A 17879-nucleotide genomic window follows, 5' to 3' on the forward strand; every position below is an offset into this window, starting at 1 on the left:
GTCCTTAGAAATTTAAAAAAAATTCAAAGTTAGTCCAAGTCCTGGACGTTTTATTATTGAAATTATAAACTGGAATAATTTGTACATTATAAAATATAAATTCCAAAAACCTAGGAAAAGGTTCGTCCACCAGAAAGAGAGTGTGGAACGCGCCCCACGCGCGGAAAAAAAGAAAAAACTTCAAAGAGTGCGGTTCTCTCCCGGCCGAACGCGGACGGCGTTTCGCCGCTGTGTTCTGGCCCGGGAGGGGATTCCGATGAGTAGTAGTGGCGGGCCTTCATGGCAGAGGTGCGGTCCAGGGAAGAGTGGGAGACCTTCGACCTCGGCTAGGGAAGACAGATCCAGATCTGGTTTTCTCGATTGGTGGTCGACGGCGGCGGTGGGTTCTGGCGGCCCCGACTCGGCGGTCTGGGAGGTGGCAGAGGTGTGGTCCAAGGCTGGAGGTGGTGGCTCGATCTCGGAGTGGACGGATCGGTCTCGATCTCTTCTTCTAGAATCGGGGAGGAAGGCGGCCGTGGTGCAGCGCTTGGAGGGTGCTTTCCGTCTGGGGCATCCGGGTCCTTTTAGACGGTGGAGATCTCTTTCTCATGGCGGTGCTCAGCCCGATGAGGGTTTTGATCGTGGTTGGATCGTGTTTCTCACGTTTCTCAGGTTATGGGGTGTCCTGCGGTGGGATGTGGTGGGCTGTCTGGTGTCCGACGGTGGGTTGCGGTCTGGTGTCGGCGCAGGTCATTGGCTGCAGGCGTGGTTGGCTGCTGGGTTAGGTATTTGGGTGAGATGGTGGTTGGGCCGGGCTTTGGCTGTTGGGCCTTGCTGGTTGTTGTTGCTTTTAAGTTGTTTTAGACCTAGTTGGTTGTTTTTGTTTTTGTTTTATTTAGTGTCCGTGTGTTTGTCGCGGGAGTTATGTCTATATTGTAGCTTAGTCGGAGGTGGTGGGCTTGATGCCTGTTTGTGCACCCTGTGTGCCTGGTCTGCCCTGGTTTGGCGGCGAGTTCCTTGCTTCTGCAAATGGTCGCTGCCTTCCAGTGGCGGTAATGTGTCGGCCCTAGGTAGGCGGCGAGTTCCTTGCTTCGTCAAATGGTCGCTGCCTCCTAGTGGTCGGGAGAAACTATGTGTCACTGGATGTATTTTCCAGGGGCATCATAATGGGAAAGCTGTGCGTATGATAATTATGCTTTGCTGTAATCGGGTTGCAGATCAAGTTATCTTTCTATTGTGTCACCGCTGCGTTAATGCAGTTAAAGCAAATAGAGTCGCCAGTAGAGCGCTCTTTGCTAGTTGGTGCTTTGTTGAGTACAAGCGCTTAGTAGAGACTCAGGATAGTATTTCAGGATGCTCTACTCATTGTAATCAGGGGTTTAGGCTCAATGTCCCCCCCTTGTATTCGACAGTTTCTTTTATCAAGGCTATCAAGGCTTAGGGCTGCAGCACCGCCCTTTTCTCAAAAAAAAAAAATATAAATTCCAAACAACCAACTCATGGTAGAAGTCCAAGCCATGAGCCTGAGAAGCTTCCTTTCGTCCTCCCCGCCGTCTTCACCATCGGTCCACGCGACGATGTGGAGGCCCTCCAGAACTACACCAAGCTCATTTCCAACCACGACGAGAACTCCAACCATGTCAAGGAGCTCATCCAGGGCATCATCGAGGGCGAGACACGTGTGCTCACAGCCTCGATGACGATGGAAGAGGTCTTCAAAGGGACCAAAGAGTTCAAGAAGGAGGTGTTTGAGAAGGTTCAGCTGGAGTTGGATCAGTTCGGGCTTTTGATATACAATGCCAATGTTAAACAATTGGTGGACGTTAGGGGACATGAGTATTTCGGTTACTTGGGACAGATGATTCAGATGGAGGCTGCCAACCAGGCCAAGGTTGATGTGGCCGAGGCCAAAATGAAGGGAGAGGTTGGCTCTAAGATGAGGGAGGGGCAGACATTGCAAAACGGAGGCAAGATCGACTCCTAGACGAAGATCATTTTGACTCAGAGGCAAGGGGAGGGGAAGAAGGAGGAGATTAAGGTGAAAACAGAGGTCAAGGTTTATGAGAATATCATAGAGAAGCTGAGGTGGCTAAAGTGAATGCTGAGTTGGCAATGAAGAAGGCAGGGTGGGCTAAGAAGGCGCAGGTGGCCGAGGTTGAGGCGGAGAAGGCGGTGGCGATGAAGGATGCCGAGTTGCAGAAGGAGGTGGAGAGGATGAATGCATTGACTATGACTGAGAAGCTCAAGGCTGACTTCTTGAGCAAGGGTACTGTCGAATATGAAACCAAGGTAACCTTATATGGATTTGTCTTTGGTACATTCATATATAGATACACTAAGTAACTACTGCGATAAGGAGTAGGTCTATCTTGATGTACTAACGGGTGAATGTACCGTAAAGTTAATTTTCAACCTTATATTTGTTCATTTATTGAATCATTTTAATTAGCTTCTTATTTTATTTAACTTTTAACCTAACACTAGCTAGCATTTGTTTTGATCATTGATATATATATTCACAAAGGTACAAGAGGCAAATTGGGGGTTGTACAAGCAACAAAAAGAGGCGGAAGCAATTCTTTACCGGAGGGAGCAAAGTCACCAGAAATGCTCTACCTGCCGGCGACCCGCGTTCCGGATCGCACGAACCCAATCGCAGGGCGTTCGCGATGCGGATCGGCAAACATAGCGATCCCATATATGCCGCTTGCGTTCAATCAACGCCAAACATAGCCCAGTATCAATCAATGCCAAACATAGCGATCCCACTTGAAGAACGAAGAGATTCGGCGATCCGGCGACCACTTCTTCTTGGCGGCGGTTCCTTCTTGAAGGGTGAAGACTGAGTCGGCGCCTCAGCCATGTTCTTGAATCTAGGATTCTTGATTTTTCCTCCATATTTGCGATCGAGATTCGAGAATTCTAGATTTTAGTATGTGAAACTCTGAATAGATGAAGAGAATCAATAGATTACGTTTTCTTTTCGATTTGCTGGGAAGATTACAAAATCTCCAATGAATCTCTGGGATTTTGGCGACGACTTTCTTAGCATCTTCTCTAATAAGCGTTGTGGACCTGTGGTTGTCCACGACGTGAATTGAGATTTTTTTTTTTTTTAGTCAAAAGCATAGATGATTAAGCTGATGATGATTATCTACACAAAAAAAAAAAAAAAAAGAATTAAAGGCAGCTATGCAGCCTTGAGGGACTTCTTGATGATCAATGGTGGGATGTTTCAAGAAATTGCTAAGATTAATGCAGAGGCTGTGCGAGGGCTTGTGCCGAAGATTAGTATCTGGACTAATGGCGTGGAGGGCGCGGATGGTGGTGGCAACAATGAAAATGCAGCTATAAAGGAGGTTGCTGGAGTTTACAAGATGTTACCGCCGTTGTTCAAGACAGTGCATGAACAAACTGGAGTGCTGCCTCCCAGTTGGATGGGTACTTTGCTTGATAAATCTCCGTCAGGCAGCTCTAGCGACTTGACTTCAAATTGAAATGTGCACATGCATAGTCCCAGTGTCGTCTTTCTCATTTTTGTGTGCTAAATTGGTTTGTCGTTATCATTAAATTTTTTTTTTTTTGAAACGTGTCGTTATCATTAATTTGTTCTGTCAAGTATTGGAACTTTTGGCGGTTTATTTCTAATATTGGTTCTATGTAGTGAACAGATTAATTCGAAATTGTCGTCTGACAAAAGTCACGATGGAAGTTATGCCCCTTAATAAATATTTTATTTTGTTCATTTAATTTCAGTTTCTGCATGAGTATGGTAAAAAAAATTGATACGGTTTGTATGCTCGGTGGTCAAGTCAGATAAATTTCGAAAAATTTCTCAATCATTTGATAAATATCGTACACTACAACAATATAACTTGTTCAACACATAAAAACTATTCAATAACTTCCCCTTAATTCTCAACTTCCAATATAGTTCCTGCACCTCATTTAGTAGCACGAGAGGACTGACTAAGAGTTGGAAATTGAACTTTTTGTGAAATTAACATGAAATAAAATAAAATTAATACAACACTTTTTGTGATGAATTGTTCATTGGAAATTTAACTTCTTTATTTTTAGGGCTAAATACTGTTTAGTCCCTGAATTTTTGCTGAAAAAACACTTCAGTCCCTCACCTTTTAATTTGACATGTTTACCTCCCTGTTTTTTCAGTTTTGCACCCAATAAGTCCATTCCGTTAGACTCCGTTAAATTGTGCCGTTAATTCCCTATTTTTAGAATAAAATTACTATTATAGCCCTGACTTTCTCTTTCTTTAAATTTTTTTAATTGTTTTTATTCTTCTCTTTTATTTTTTTTTTCTGATTCGCACCAATAAAATTACTATTTTTTTTTATTCTTCTCTTTTATTTTTGGTTTCTTTAATTTTTTTTATTCTTCTCTTATATATTTTTGGATTAAATACTCGTTACTTCTCATACTTTTTCCTGAAAAACAGTTTGGTTCCTCGCCTTTTAAATTAAACTGAATAGTCCTTATTCTCTCTAATATATTCTCATATAACAGGTCCAAAATTATCTGAAATGACTATTATGCCCTTCATTTTCTCTATTTTTAAAATTTTCTCCCCTTTTTTTATACTCTCTCCCCCCCCCCCCACTCTCTCTCTACCCCAAGCGGAGGCAATCCAATCCCTCTCCGCCATCCTCCTCTCCCTCATCTACGGCCTCTGCCGCCGCTCGATCGACGCCGCCGCCGTCTGCATCCCCGAGATCTTCCGATCCGAGCCGGCGCTCGCCCAGACGGAATTGGCTCTGGTGCTGTTCGAGGAGCTCTTCCTCATCCACCTCCTCCTGGTTCTCTAGTGGTACAATCGCCGGCGATCGCAGATTCTGTCGTCGCTGTCCCCAAATGTCAGCTACGAAAACGACGACGTTTCAATCAACGACATGTCGGTGGCTTTTTCGGCGGGGTCGAATTCGCTGTCGAAGATGAGTGGGAACCAGACAGCGGGGCTGAAGGAGATGGAGAGCAGCTATGAGAGGGTTTTGGATGAAAATTGTAGGGTTTTCAGTGAGTATTTCAGGGAGGTTTTGGAGAATAAAGATGGAGGAAGAGTGATTGATCCACCGGCCGTGGTGTTGGAATTGAGTGAAGGAAGTGATGAGTTCTGGTATGATGATCGGAGCACTGGAGAAGATGAAGGGTGAAGAGCAGTGGCGCTGGAGCTTGCGGTGTGCGTATGGGGACCGGGATCGACGTATGGTCGTGATTGGCTCGGGTTTCGGTCTGGATTCGACTGGTGATGGTGGCCGGAAGTGGTGGTCTTTGATGATGGCAGAGGAAGAGAAGAAGAAGAGAGGTTGAGGGAGAGAGAGAGGAGACCGTGCGGCCAGGAGAAAGGGATAGAAATCCCGGGTTGCCAGTCGAGTTGGGGAGGTTGGGGTGGAGCCGATTTCAGGAGCAGCTTGTCGAGATTAGAGAGAGAGAGAGAGAGAGAGAGAGAGAGAGAGAGAGAGAGAGAGAGAGAGAGAGAGAGAGAGAGAGAGAGAGAGAGAGAGAGAGAGAGAGAGGGAGAGGGAGAGAGAGAGTGTATTAAAAAAAAAGGGAGAAAAATTTAAAAAAATAGAGAAAAAAATAAAAATAATAATAAAAAAAGAAAATGAGGGGCATAATAGTCATTTCGGATCATTTTGGACTTATTATAAGAGAATTAGAGAGAATAAGGACTATTCAGTTTAATTTAAAAGGTGAGGGACCAAACTGTTTTTCAAAGAAAAGTATGAGGAGTAACGAGTATTTAATCCTATATTTTTTTTCTTCTAGTTCGCACCAATAAAATTACTAAAATATTTAAATTGTTTTTATTCTTCTCTTTTATTTTTTTCTTCTAATTCACACCAATAAAATTACTAATTTTTTAATTTTTTTTATTCTTCTCTTTAATTATTTTTAATTATTTTTATTCTTCTCTTTTAAGGATAAAAATTACTATTATATTCCCTCCCTTGTTTCTTTTGCTATGACTAATTTTATTGGGTGCTAATTTAGGTGAGCCGGAGAAGAAAAAAATAGTCATAACTTTTAATACGACTTTTATAAAAGAATTGGTGTGAATCAGAAGAAAAAAAATAAAAGAGAATAATAAAAACAATTTAAAATAATTAAAGAAAAAGAAAGTCAGGGCTATAATAGTAATTTTATCCTTAAAATAGAGAGTTAACGGCATAATTTAACGGAATGGACCTATTGGTTATGATTATTTTTTTGGGTCCTTGACCCAAAGCACCAAAATGAGACAAAGTTATCTCACTTACTCCAGCAACAGATTTTTATTCCCACTCACCCAATATAAAGTAAAATCACTATTCTACCCTCAACATAATTAAATAACTACAGCCACGGCCGCTCCTCTCCTCTCTCTCTCTCCAGCACGATCCGGTAGACTCTCTCTCTCTTCTCTCTTTCTCATCCCTCTCCGATACAGATCTCTCTCTCTCTCTCTCTCTCTCTCTCCCCCTCCCCTCCACGTCGTCTCTCTCTCCCCCTCCTCCTCGTTTTTCTCCACTTTCATGGTGCTTAAACGGCGTCGTCGTCTCGCTTAGGATGGGCGCCGACGGTCACGAGATCGGCCGGAGTGTTCGTCGTCGTCGTCTTCCGTCTGACTCGCTAAAGGTGGATCTGCTCCAGCGCCTCACCGTTCTCAACCTTATCTTCGGCACAACCTCATATCAATTCCGGCGATCATGTGTGTCTGGGAGTAGTGAAGACTGTGAAGAGATTGTGGAGAGGGGATCCTCTAAGAGTGAGTCTTCATTAGAGTAAGAGGTGGATCTGGCCATAGTACAACACTTTTCTACAGCGATGATAGAGAGCCTACGTTGTTTCTTCTCGGTCAAATATATATGCCACGTGGTGGCATGTGATGGAAGAGCCAAGGTACTCCTATTAATTAATGAAGAATCGTGCAGCAATATAATCTTCACTTGCCTATTAGCCTATTAATCAATAGAAGAAAGGTCCAACAATATGATCTTCATTTTAATAGAAGAAGCAAGAAGCTGAGGAATTGGGTGAGAATGGTTCGAAGGTCTCAAGTGTAAACAATATGAATAGATTTGAGATTGCAAGGTCACTGCGCCGACCTAGAAAAATGAGAAAAGAAAAAGAAAAAGGTTCTATTGGGGCAATAGAGGCCTGTTAAAGGTCTATTGGAGGGCAATAGACGTTTTGAATTAATGTAATCTCCTCTTTTTTTTCTTTAATCAAAGGTCTATTGGAGGGCAATAGACGTTTTGAATTCATGTAATCTCCTCTCTTTTTTCTTTAATCAAAGTTATATTTGTGTAATTTTAGAAAAATTAGTTCTCATTTCGGTAATCGAAACGTCTATTGGGGGGTAATCCCAATAGACGTTTTAAAATTGATATAATTTCTTCATTTTTTTCTTTAATCAAAGTTTTATCTGTCTAATTTTAGGAAGATTAGTTCTTATTCCGGCTACTGAAAGTTCTATTGGGGGGCAATACATGGCTGATAGTCGTCTATTGGGGGGCAATAGATGTCTATTGGGTGCAAAAAAACTTTCCGGTGAGATTTTCAACAAATTCCGGTGGGCGGTAGCCGGTGACCGGAATCCGGCAAAAGTTGACCGGACTCCGGCGAAGTCTCCCATGGTTTCTCTCTCTTCCATTTTATCTCTCTCTCTCTAAGTAATAAAGGGGTAAGGGTAAAATGATATTTAAAAAAAATAAAAAACAAAAAAAAAATCTTAATGGGGTATTAGGGAAGACCTCCTTAGAGTGTTTTGGGTAAGAGAGAATTAAAAAAACTTAATGGGGTAAGTGGGAGTGGGAAAAAATTCTCTAAAAATGGGGTAAATAGACAAAAACCCTATTTTTTTCTTCTCCGGCTCACCCAAACACCCAATAAAATTAGTCATAACAGAAGAAACAAGGGGTGGAATGTAATAGTAATTTTTATCCTTAAAAGAGAAGAAAAAAATAAAAGAGAAGAATAAAAACAACTAAAAAAACTAAAGAGAAGAATAAAAACAATTGAAAAAATTAGTAATTTATTGGTGCGAATCAAAAGAAAAAAATAAAAGAGAAAAAAAAATTAAAGAAAGCAAAAATAAAAGAGCAGAATAAAAATAATTAAAAAAATTAGTAATTTTATTGGTGCGAATCACAAGAAAAAAAAATAAGAGAGAAGAATAAAAATAATTAAAAAAATTAAAGAAAAAGAAAGTCACGGCTATAATAGTAATTTTATCCTTAAAATATGGAGTTAACGGTACAATTTAACGGAGTCTAACGGAATGGACCTATTGGGTATAAAACTGAAAGAACAAGGAGTAAACGTACATGTCAAATTAAAAGGCGAGGGACTGAAGTATTTTTTCAGCAAAAGTTTAGGGACTAAACAGTATTTAATTAGCCCTTATTTTTATTATCATCTTCAGCCGACGAATATTCATCGGTAAAGGCCATTACTTCTGTATTAGCAACTTCAATTCGTCGACAAAATTTCGTTGCCAGCAGAGAGTATATGCCATTTTCTATTATTATTAACATCTTTAGCCGACAAATATTTTGTTGTCATTAATACCTTTTGTCTACGAATTTTCGTTGCCAAAAGGGTTGTCTTTTTTTATGAATCCCTTCTAAATTAAAAATCTAAAGAAACAAAAGCTTTGAATAGAAAGACTAGAATTTCCGGCTATGTCCTTACGTCTCAAGACTAGAATTTCTTCTGATGGCAACTCTAACAATTTTCCTATAATTTATGTATCATAGCCTCATAGGGAAGCAAAAGTCAAAAACCTTATTAATGCTAGCTGCATGATTCGGGCTATGTACTTTATATTTGCCAAACCTCACGATTGCAATTTGACATTATAATAGTTTTTTTTTTTTTTTTTAAGAAGATCTTCTAGAGTATATGATTGTGATTGTTTTTGTAATAGAAACACTGAAATCTATTTGTTTGTTGAGAGAGGTATAAAAATCTGCATGAAGTTATATGCGAAAGGTTTAGCCTGTACTGAGAATTACCCATCTGGCCGGATTCGTTCTTCAGTTGAGAGGAATTTCATCTATTTGTGCAAGGTTCTTTTTCGTGCATGTTGATTAAGAATGAATTCAATCAAACTTGTTTCCCTTGGATTTCTCTATATGAGCTTAATTAGTTAATTTGGTCCTAGTTTTAATGGCTCAAGAAATTTGCAGCGAGAGGGAAAACAAACCGCGTAAAACACCAATATTATTCGGAAATGGAATCCTACTGTTACACTAATTAGAGGTGGAGCAAAACACCCTAATTAGTCTTTAATTTTGATTAGCTTCTTTCTAAATTAAGATTACTTCTGGTCAAGGGCGTAGCTAGCCTAGGGCGAGAAGCCTTCTCAATTTTTAGAAAATCCTTAATTAGTGTTAATGATCTATGAATCTTAATGGAATGAAATAAAATTGACCCTTCTCAATTTTTGAAAAATCCTTAATTAGTCTCAATTTTTAAAATTCAATACAAATTTATCTTAATTAGTTTTAATTATCCTTGAACTTTAATGGAATGAAATAATATTTTACACTATTAATACACAACATATATCTAATTAATACGAATCTTTTCAAGGTTTTCTTACCGTATTGATCAATATATGCCCATATGGGCATATTTACGATTCTTTATTAATATGCTAAATTGAAGTAACACATAAGTTTTTCTATATTTATCATTCATCTTAAATCCCAAAATTTATTCAACATGATTTAAGGATCTTTCAATTAATTTCAGCATTAGTACAAGAAATATTAGGCCTAAATTTTCTTAATTATACTAATATATATATATATATATATATATATATATATATATATATATATATATATATATATATTTGGGCAAAAGATTGTGTTATTTTTAGAAGACAATTAGAAATGAATATAATTTGTTAGTTAATAAAGTTTGACCCTCCTAAGAGATATTTTTGGCTACGAGTTCTGGTGCAATTTGAATTAATGCATAGTCATTTTCCTTTCTCGTAATTTAATCAGCATTCTAATTACTACATAGAGAAGAGAAAGGAAACAGAATCCATCAAGGACACGAAGGTTCTTCATACAGTAGTACCTGTATATATAGCCAAGCTCAAAGTTCAAATGACTCATAATCTCAAACTTTTGTTTTTGTATTGCTAAACAATCAAATACAGACATCATGTGTTTCCCATGCTGGTACAAAGTGGTCGGCGCTTCCGAGTATCTGGTGATCACCGGTGCATGGATTGATGACTTGAAGGTGAAAAAGAAGGCATGGATCCTTCCCGGCCAGACCTACACCATCATCGACCTCTCTCCGGTCAACTACACCTTCAATGTCCAAGCCATGAGCGCCGAGAAGCTTCCATTCATGCTCCCTGCCGTCTTCACAATCGGCCCCCGCATCGACGACATGGACTCCGTCAAGAAGTACGCCAAGCTGCTCTCGAACCACGACAAGAACTCCAACCACGTGAAGGAGCTGGTCCAGGGCGTCATCGAGGGCGAGACTCGTGTGCTTGCGGCCTCGATGACGATGGAGGAGGTGTTCAAGGGGACCAAAGAGTTTAAGAAGGAGGTTTGGGACAAGGTTCAGCTGGAGCTCAACCAGTTCGGGCTTATAATTTACAATGCGAATGTCAAACAGTTGGTGGACGTTCAAGGACATGAGTATTTCAGTTACTTGGGGCAGAAGACTCAGATGGAGGCGGCCAACCAGGCCAAGGTTGACGTGGCGGAGGCCAGGATGAAAGGGGAGGTTGGCGCTAAGTTGAGGGAGGGGCAGACCCTGCAGAACGCGGCCAAGATCAATGCAGAGACGAAGATCATATCGACTCAGAGGGAAGGAGAGGGGAAAAAGGAGGAGATTAGGGTGAAGACGGAGGTCAAGGTTTATGAGAATCAGAAGGAAGCTGAGGTGGCTCAGGCCAATGCTGAGCTGGCAATGAAGAAGGCCGGATGGGCCAAGGAGGCGCAGGTGGCGCAGGTGGAGTCGACCAAGGCTGTGGCGTTGAGGGAAGCCGAGTTGCAGAAGAAGGTGGAGACGATGAATGCCCAGACTACGACCGAAAAGCTCAAGGCTGAGCTCTTGAGCAAGGCCAGCGTTGAGGCTGAAACGAAGGCGCGGGAGGCAGAATGGAATCTCTACCAGAAGCAGAAGGCAGCGGATGCCATTCTTTACCAAAAGAAGAAAGAGGCTGAGGCTACGGAAACAGCTGCTCAAGCACAGTTGTTTGCTCGTCAAAAGGCTGCTGATGGAGAATTCTATGCAAAGAAGAAAGAGGCCGAGGGACTGGTGGCACTCGGACAAGCCCATGGCACTTATCTGCACACTCTTCTGGAGGCAAATGGAGGCGACTATCCAGCTGCGAGAGACTACATGATGATCAATGGTGGGATGTATTCAGCGATTGCTAGGATTAATGCTGACGCCGTGAAAGGACTTCAGCCTAGGATTAGCATCTGGACTAATGGGGGAGAGGCTGCAGACGGTGGTGCTGGTGCTGGCAATGCGGCTATGAAGGAGATTGCCGGCCTTTATAAGACTCTGCCACCATTGTTACAGACGGTTCAAGACCAAACTGGAATGCAGCCTCCCAGTTGGATGGGAACTTTGTCAGTCGAAGATTCTCAGCGTAGGAATTGAAGCTCGAGAATGTGGTTGATTAAGATGGCATTAGTGGGGAGCTAATTTTGTCAGCATCTAGCATTAAGGTTTTTTTATTTTTTGTTTTATATTTGGTCTTTTTTTAGTTTTTAAGTGATCAGTTAGTAACTCAGTATCAGATGTAAGACACCTTAAAACTTATTTGTTCTTTAAACTTATTTGTTCTTTATAAAACTAGTTTTTTTTTTTTGGCCAATTTATGAAGCTAGTTATATTATTTATTTTACTTCCTTTTGTGCCTATAAAGGTCTAATTTATTTTCGTGGAAGAAAATTGGTATGGTGCGGTGTGCAGTTGTGCACTTTAAACTGTTCATTCAAAGTCTCAAAGAGGCCAAAGAAAAAAAAAAACAAAACAAAACAAAAGACTGCTGCATTCATGATGCTGGATCAGTTTGTGCTTGAATACAAGGATTTACAATAATTTACATCGTCTCAATTCAAGTAGCGCCTGCAATTCTTTGAGTTACAAAAACATGGAATCTTCTTACCTTCATCCTCATGGTTAAAATGGTAGTCATATGTTATCTCTTCTCCCGGGAAAATGTCCCTCTCTGCAAGAAATACAACCTACCAATTGGGAAAACCAGTAAGGCATTACTGACTGTACAGAATGCGAATTCTGAATGTTGCAAATTGTACCCTTTTCATATGGACAAACAATGCTTCAAAAGAGAACAAAAAATTACCTTCTTTTCATTCCTCACTGATATCACTTTGGCAACGCAATTTGGCTGGTGAGGTACATCAACAACAGAACAAAGTGAGACTAAGACTGGTTTTTCTTTGAGAGAAAAAAGAAAAAGGAATCAAGAAACAAGCTTAGGATTGAAAAAGAAGCTGGAATCCAAGAAAACCAGCAAATGGCATGTAAGTAATAGAACCCTGGATATCATTTGATAATCTAGAGAATCTTGGAGAACACTTACTGAGTTGTTTTTAGTTTTTTACTGCCAGATAAAGGAAAGTACTAAAACCTTGGATAACACCTAGTAATCTAGACTCTAGACTAGGCCTAACCTAATCACCAAGCGTTATAAAAATTGATAGACAAATTTAAATATTGAGGAGCAGAACGAGCAAAACAATGAGTCAAAAATTTGTTGTGAAGAAGCATAGAGTAGTACGGCATAAAGAGCATCGAACTTTAAGTTGTTCCATAAGATGTCCAGCACCGTTCTGTAGGATTCCCACAGAAACTTGAACCAAGGAGTAGCCACTTCGTGGTCCTCTCCCTAAACATAGCCCAACATCATATCTTCGGGACTCTTATCTGCTTCGAGTTCATCAACATTAACTGCTTCTTCCAGAGTACCAGCCTGCTCAGCTTTCTGAGTAGATAGATTCATGAAGTGCTTGATGACCTCTTCCAAGGAGCTATCATTTACTTGTTGACATCTATTGCGGTACTTAATCAGACCATCCTTGGCAAAAATACCCTTGCGCAACTCAACGCAAAGCTCTACATATTTAAACATAAACCTTTCAAGTGGTTTTTGCCATCCTCTAGACCTCTTTGAGGTGATAACATTATGAAGAGATTGCAATGCCTCTTGCTTCTGCCCAACATTGATCAACTCTTCATCCATTCAAACATCACTACTGTCAATTCAAATTTCATAGCAGTAACCAGAAAATTGAATAAAACCTCAGTTCAAAGACTGAAGAGAAAAAGTCTTAACAATCAAGGGTTTATGAAATTATTTTGACTGAAATTATGCTTCAAAGATTGAAATCTTGTAATTAGTGATAAAAACTTCTCTAAAAAGCCCTAAACAATAAGAAACCATAGCTGACCTTCTGCTCGCTTCAACGCATTCTCGGGATTCACAAAATTCGCCATGTTTGAACCAAAATTTTAGCTGCTTCAAAGAATTCAACAGTATACCTGAAACACCACAAAACTTGTGAGTTGTGATAATTGCTACCGGCTAACAAATCATCAAAATCCAAATAAAAACAAACCATAACCTCTTACAAAGTAATCACACAAGCACAGAGAAAACATGCAAGTAATAATCTAATTCAAAACATTCTCAAATTCCGAAACAATCCAATTCCAAAAAGACACATTCAAATCAATCTCGATTTCCAAAATTTCAACGAACATGCAGAATCTACTATTTGATCTCAGAGAGAGAATATACCTTAATGTCGCTGAATGTGATGCACTGGGAGATTTGTAGGGTTTTTTTTATTTTCTCTTGCTCTGCTTAAACTCAACTACAGAAAATTTTTTACCGTAAGGAAAGTGTACCTTATATATATATATATATATTTTTTTTTTTTTTGAAATGGGAAAGTGTACCTTATATAGTTATAAGTCGGCGGGGCCTTTTCCTGACCAACGGAAATTTGAAATCCTATTGGGCTGGGTAAATGGTAATACCTGTAAATTAAGAAGGGCCCTTCTACATATCAAAAGCCCAAATATTTTGTTCTCTCTAAACCCTAATCCTAAATCTTCCACTATTTAAGCACAACCAAGCATTGCAAATCTCTCAAGTCGCAACCTCCTGTATCTCTGCTCTCCTTCCTCTCCTGCTCAATTTTTTTTTTATTCTTTCCAATTTCAATCTTTCTGTGTTTATGTTGATTTGTGTAGTGCCTCTTATAGATCCTTGGATCTAATTACTGTGGATTTAGGGTGCTATTTGATTCTTGTAATCAAAAGGAGGCAAATTCTTGCAGGAATGTTGAGTCACTTCGCCTTCGAGTTTTCACGGGCTCAGTGAATTACATCCTGTGACATCCCTTTTGATTCAATTGCAACTCTTTTCTTGAATGTTTTACTATTTTTTCGCGTTGTATGGGGGCTCCGATGATGGCATGAAATCTTTGAGACCTGATCATCCTGTTGATGACAACTATAAGCATAATTTCTGAGGATCCCTTACTATTAACCAATTCAAAATCTGTGTTTTTTTGTTTTATTGTTTCTGATTTTCTGTATAAACCCCAGATTAGATATGATTGTTGGGTTTTAAAGTGAGGTGTATAGGTGATGATCATGCACTGGGCTCTGAGCAGCTCAATAGAGCTGCTTTTTGATGGACAATGCCGCCTAGAAAGCTGTATCTGATATACTTCTTTGTTTCCAACTTTCTTCCCTTGGGTTGCATACCGAACTTTTCCAAGTAAATGGGTGGCATCTAAATCACAAAATTAGTGTTGGTTTCTTATGATGTTTGAATCATGAATTTGGTGAAATTGGCCATTGGTATCAAGGGTCTGGACCTGAAGGTATAAATTGGTGGAAGATATTAAGTAGCAAATGAAGATAGAATCAATAATAAAAGGAACTGGACCTGAAGGTAGGTAGTCCCTAATCCCTATAAGCTATAACATGTTTCATGAAGAACAGCAGAATGGCTATAACAAATAAGACAGGAGGACTTGGTAACATATGCCTGGGAGATGCCTGGATTTGCACCCAAGAGTGTTCCAAAATGAAAAGAAACCATATTGCAAATATGGAATAAATGCCTGATATTGGATGCTGGTGTACTCGGACTGATGAATACGAAGTACCTGGGGATCAAATTGGAGACATTGGAACTGATATTCATCTAGTGCCGATGCAGAAAGTTATGATATGGATCAAAGTAATATTACGAAGTACCTGGGGATCAAATTGGAGAGACATTGGAACTGATATTCATCTAGTGCCGATGCAGAAAGTAATGATATGGATCAAAGTTATGATATGGATCAAAGTAATAATAATTCAAAGTAATAAAACCATGTTGGGGTTCTATGGACAACCCGTCACAGAGCAAGAACTAATTGAGAAAACTCTCTCCACCTTCCCCGTCTCAGCAATTTTGCTCTCAAAGCAATATCGAACGGAATTCGATACTAGACGGATCACGAGATTTCATCAGCTCATTACTATTATGTCTGTAGCTGAAAAGCATGATAATATCCTCGTGAAGAATTATAATTCAAGGCCTATCGGAACTAAGAGCGTTCATGAGGCGAATTATAATAATGCACCCAAAGGAGGGCGCAAGGAGCGGAACCCTAAGAATAAGGGACACAACGGACATTCTGGTCCATATAACCGCCCTACAAAGGAAGGTACTCGTCAGAATGAAGGACGATCACGTGGCAATACATGGCAACGTGGGAGAGGAGGCCGTGGGGCTCCAGGACATGGAGGAACCTCCCAGGGCCGTGGGAATGGCGCCAACTCCTATGGGGGACGCCACCCAAGTGCAAAAAATGCACCTCAATTAAAGGGAGGAAATCACAATGACATGTGTCATCGATGTGGATCTAGTGAGCACTGGTTCAAACAATGCAAAGCAAGCAAACAATTGGCTGCGCATTACAAGGCATTTAGAGACTTCAGAGAGCATGAAGCCAATTTTGCCGAAAATATAGAAGAAGATGGTGATGATGCCAACGTCAATCTCACCATAGCGGACTTCAAATCTGACAAAGAATTGCACAAGGATGCTGCAGATTTTGATTAGTATAGTCCTTTACTTTTCCAAGAATTATGTAATGGCAATTATGCCTTAAATCAATAAAATGACTTATTGTATTAACTTTTTCCCTCTAGGCGTACTCAAGAGTACTTGTGATGTCTAGGCAAGGTTTGATCTGAGAGAACGGTTTTAAAAGTGAGCAACGCTCCACCAAAATCTCGCCTTACCTTACCTGGTCACAACCAAATTGAAATTACCGAACGGATTAAGTGACTACGATTCGTCTACTATTTGATTTTATATTGGATTAGATTTTAGTCAAGAAATTTTGATGTAATCATTGGCTATCATTAATAAAGTGTCGACTTATTTTATTCAAATGTCTTGGACATATTCTAAATTCGAACTTTATTATTTTTCAGTATGTTTCCCGGAGAGCTCGAATGCCTCGTGGATAGTGCCACTACACATACCATCCTTCGAAACAGGCAGCTATTCCTATGGATGGCGCCTACTCGATCTTCTGTGACTACGATGGCTGGACCATCTCAATTGATTCATGGTCGAGGACCAGCTCAATTTATGTTGCCTAATGGCACTACTTTGAATGTCACCGAAGCTCTTTATGCTCCTAGGGCAGGAAGAACCCTATTGAGCTTCAAAGATATAAGAGCCAATGGTTTTCATGTAGAAACACATTGTGAGAATGGACAAGAGTTCCTTTGCATCACCTCTAATGACTACGGACATAAACGAGTCTTAGAGAAACTTATGTGTCGCTCTAGTGGGTTGTATGCAACCACTATTCGAGTCATTGAATCCAACCATGTCATGAGAGATGATTTATGGGATTCCGACACATATAGGCTTTGGCACGACCGTTTGGGACACCCAGGTCGTGACATGATGATCCGTATATTAAAGACTTCACACGGACATCCCTTTTTTAGAACGAAAGGAAGTAAAACTCGAAATTTGGATCAAGGAGGAGCAACTGCACCTCACGGCGCCTTTCCCCCTCAAGTCCGGCCATCACCGGTCGGCGCCGCCATCCCCCTGCGGCCCAAGGGTGGCTTTGACGCCACCCCTGCTCCCTTGACTCCAATTTTTACTCCTAAGGTCCATTGTGACTTCATGGCTCAACCAAAATCCTCATTGGTTGTTTCCAAAGCCCATCATTCGTTCTGCAAAGCCTGCTCTTTAGCAAAATTAGGATCGAGACCATCCTATGCAAAGGACACTAAAGAAAATATACCATTCTTGCAAAGAATCCAATGTGATATTTGTGGACCTATTCAACCATCATGCGGACCATTTCGATATTTTATGGTATTGGTTGATGCATCGACACGCTGGTCACATGTCATGTTATTGTCCACAAGGAACGCTGCATTTGCTAAACTCCTAGCACAAATAATTAAGTTAAGGGCTCACCACCCTGATCATCCTATTAAGTCTATAAGATTAGACAATGCTGGAGAGTTTACATCAAAGACTTTTGATGATTATTGCATGTCCATTGGGATTGATGTTGAACATCCTGTTCCTCATGTTCATACCCAAAATGGTCTCGCAGAAGCCACCATTAAACGACTACAAATGGTTGCTCGAGCATTGGTGATGCGCACCAATCTCCCTATTTCTGCTTGGGGCTATGCAATATTGCATGCAGCTGTGCTTATTCGTCTGAGGCCCACTGCCACTCAACTCTTTTCTGCGTCCCAGATGGTGACTGGGTATGAGCCTAATGTCTCACACTTACGCATATTTGGGTGTGTAGTTTATGTGCCAATTGCGC

The 17879-nt window shown here is 40.4% G+C and overlaps 2 non-coding genes and 1 pseudogene across 2 annotated transcripts; all 3 read left to right on the forward strand.

Annotated features, from left to right (window-relative positions):
• The first annotated feature begins 256 nt into the window (after window positions 1-256).
• LOC133711245 (uncharacterized) lies at window positions 257-11628 on the forward strand (annotated as a pseudogene).
• A 2837-nt stretch (window positions 11629-14465) lies between these two features.
• On the forward strand, window positions 14466-14538 carry LOC133713263 (small nucleolar RNA R66). Its single transcript, XR_009847929.1, has one exon. It is a non-coding gene; the product is annotated as a small nucleolar RNA R66 (small nucleolar RNA).
• A 107-nt stretch (window positions 14539-14645) lies between these two features.
• On the forward strand, window positions 14646-14733 carry LOC133713216 (small nucleolar RNA snoR118). Its single transcript, XR_009847887.1, has one exon. It is a non-coding gene; the product is annotated as a small nucleolar RNA snoR118 (small nucleolar RNA).
• Window positions 14734-17879: the final 3146 nt, after the last annotated feature.

This window comes from Rosa rugosa, chromosome 5 (genome assembly GCF_958449725.1).
Source record: "Rosa rugosa chromosome 5, drRosRugo1.1, whole genome shotgun sequence".
In the NCBI taxonomy this organism is placed as follows: Eukaryota; Viridiplantae; Streptophyta; class Magnoliopsida; order Rosales; family Rosaceae; genus Rosa; species Rosa rugosa.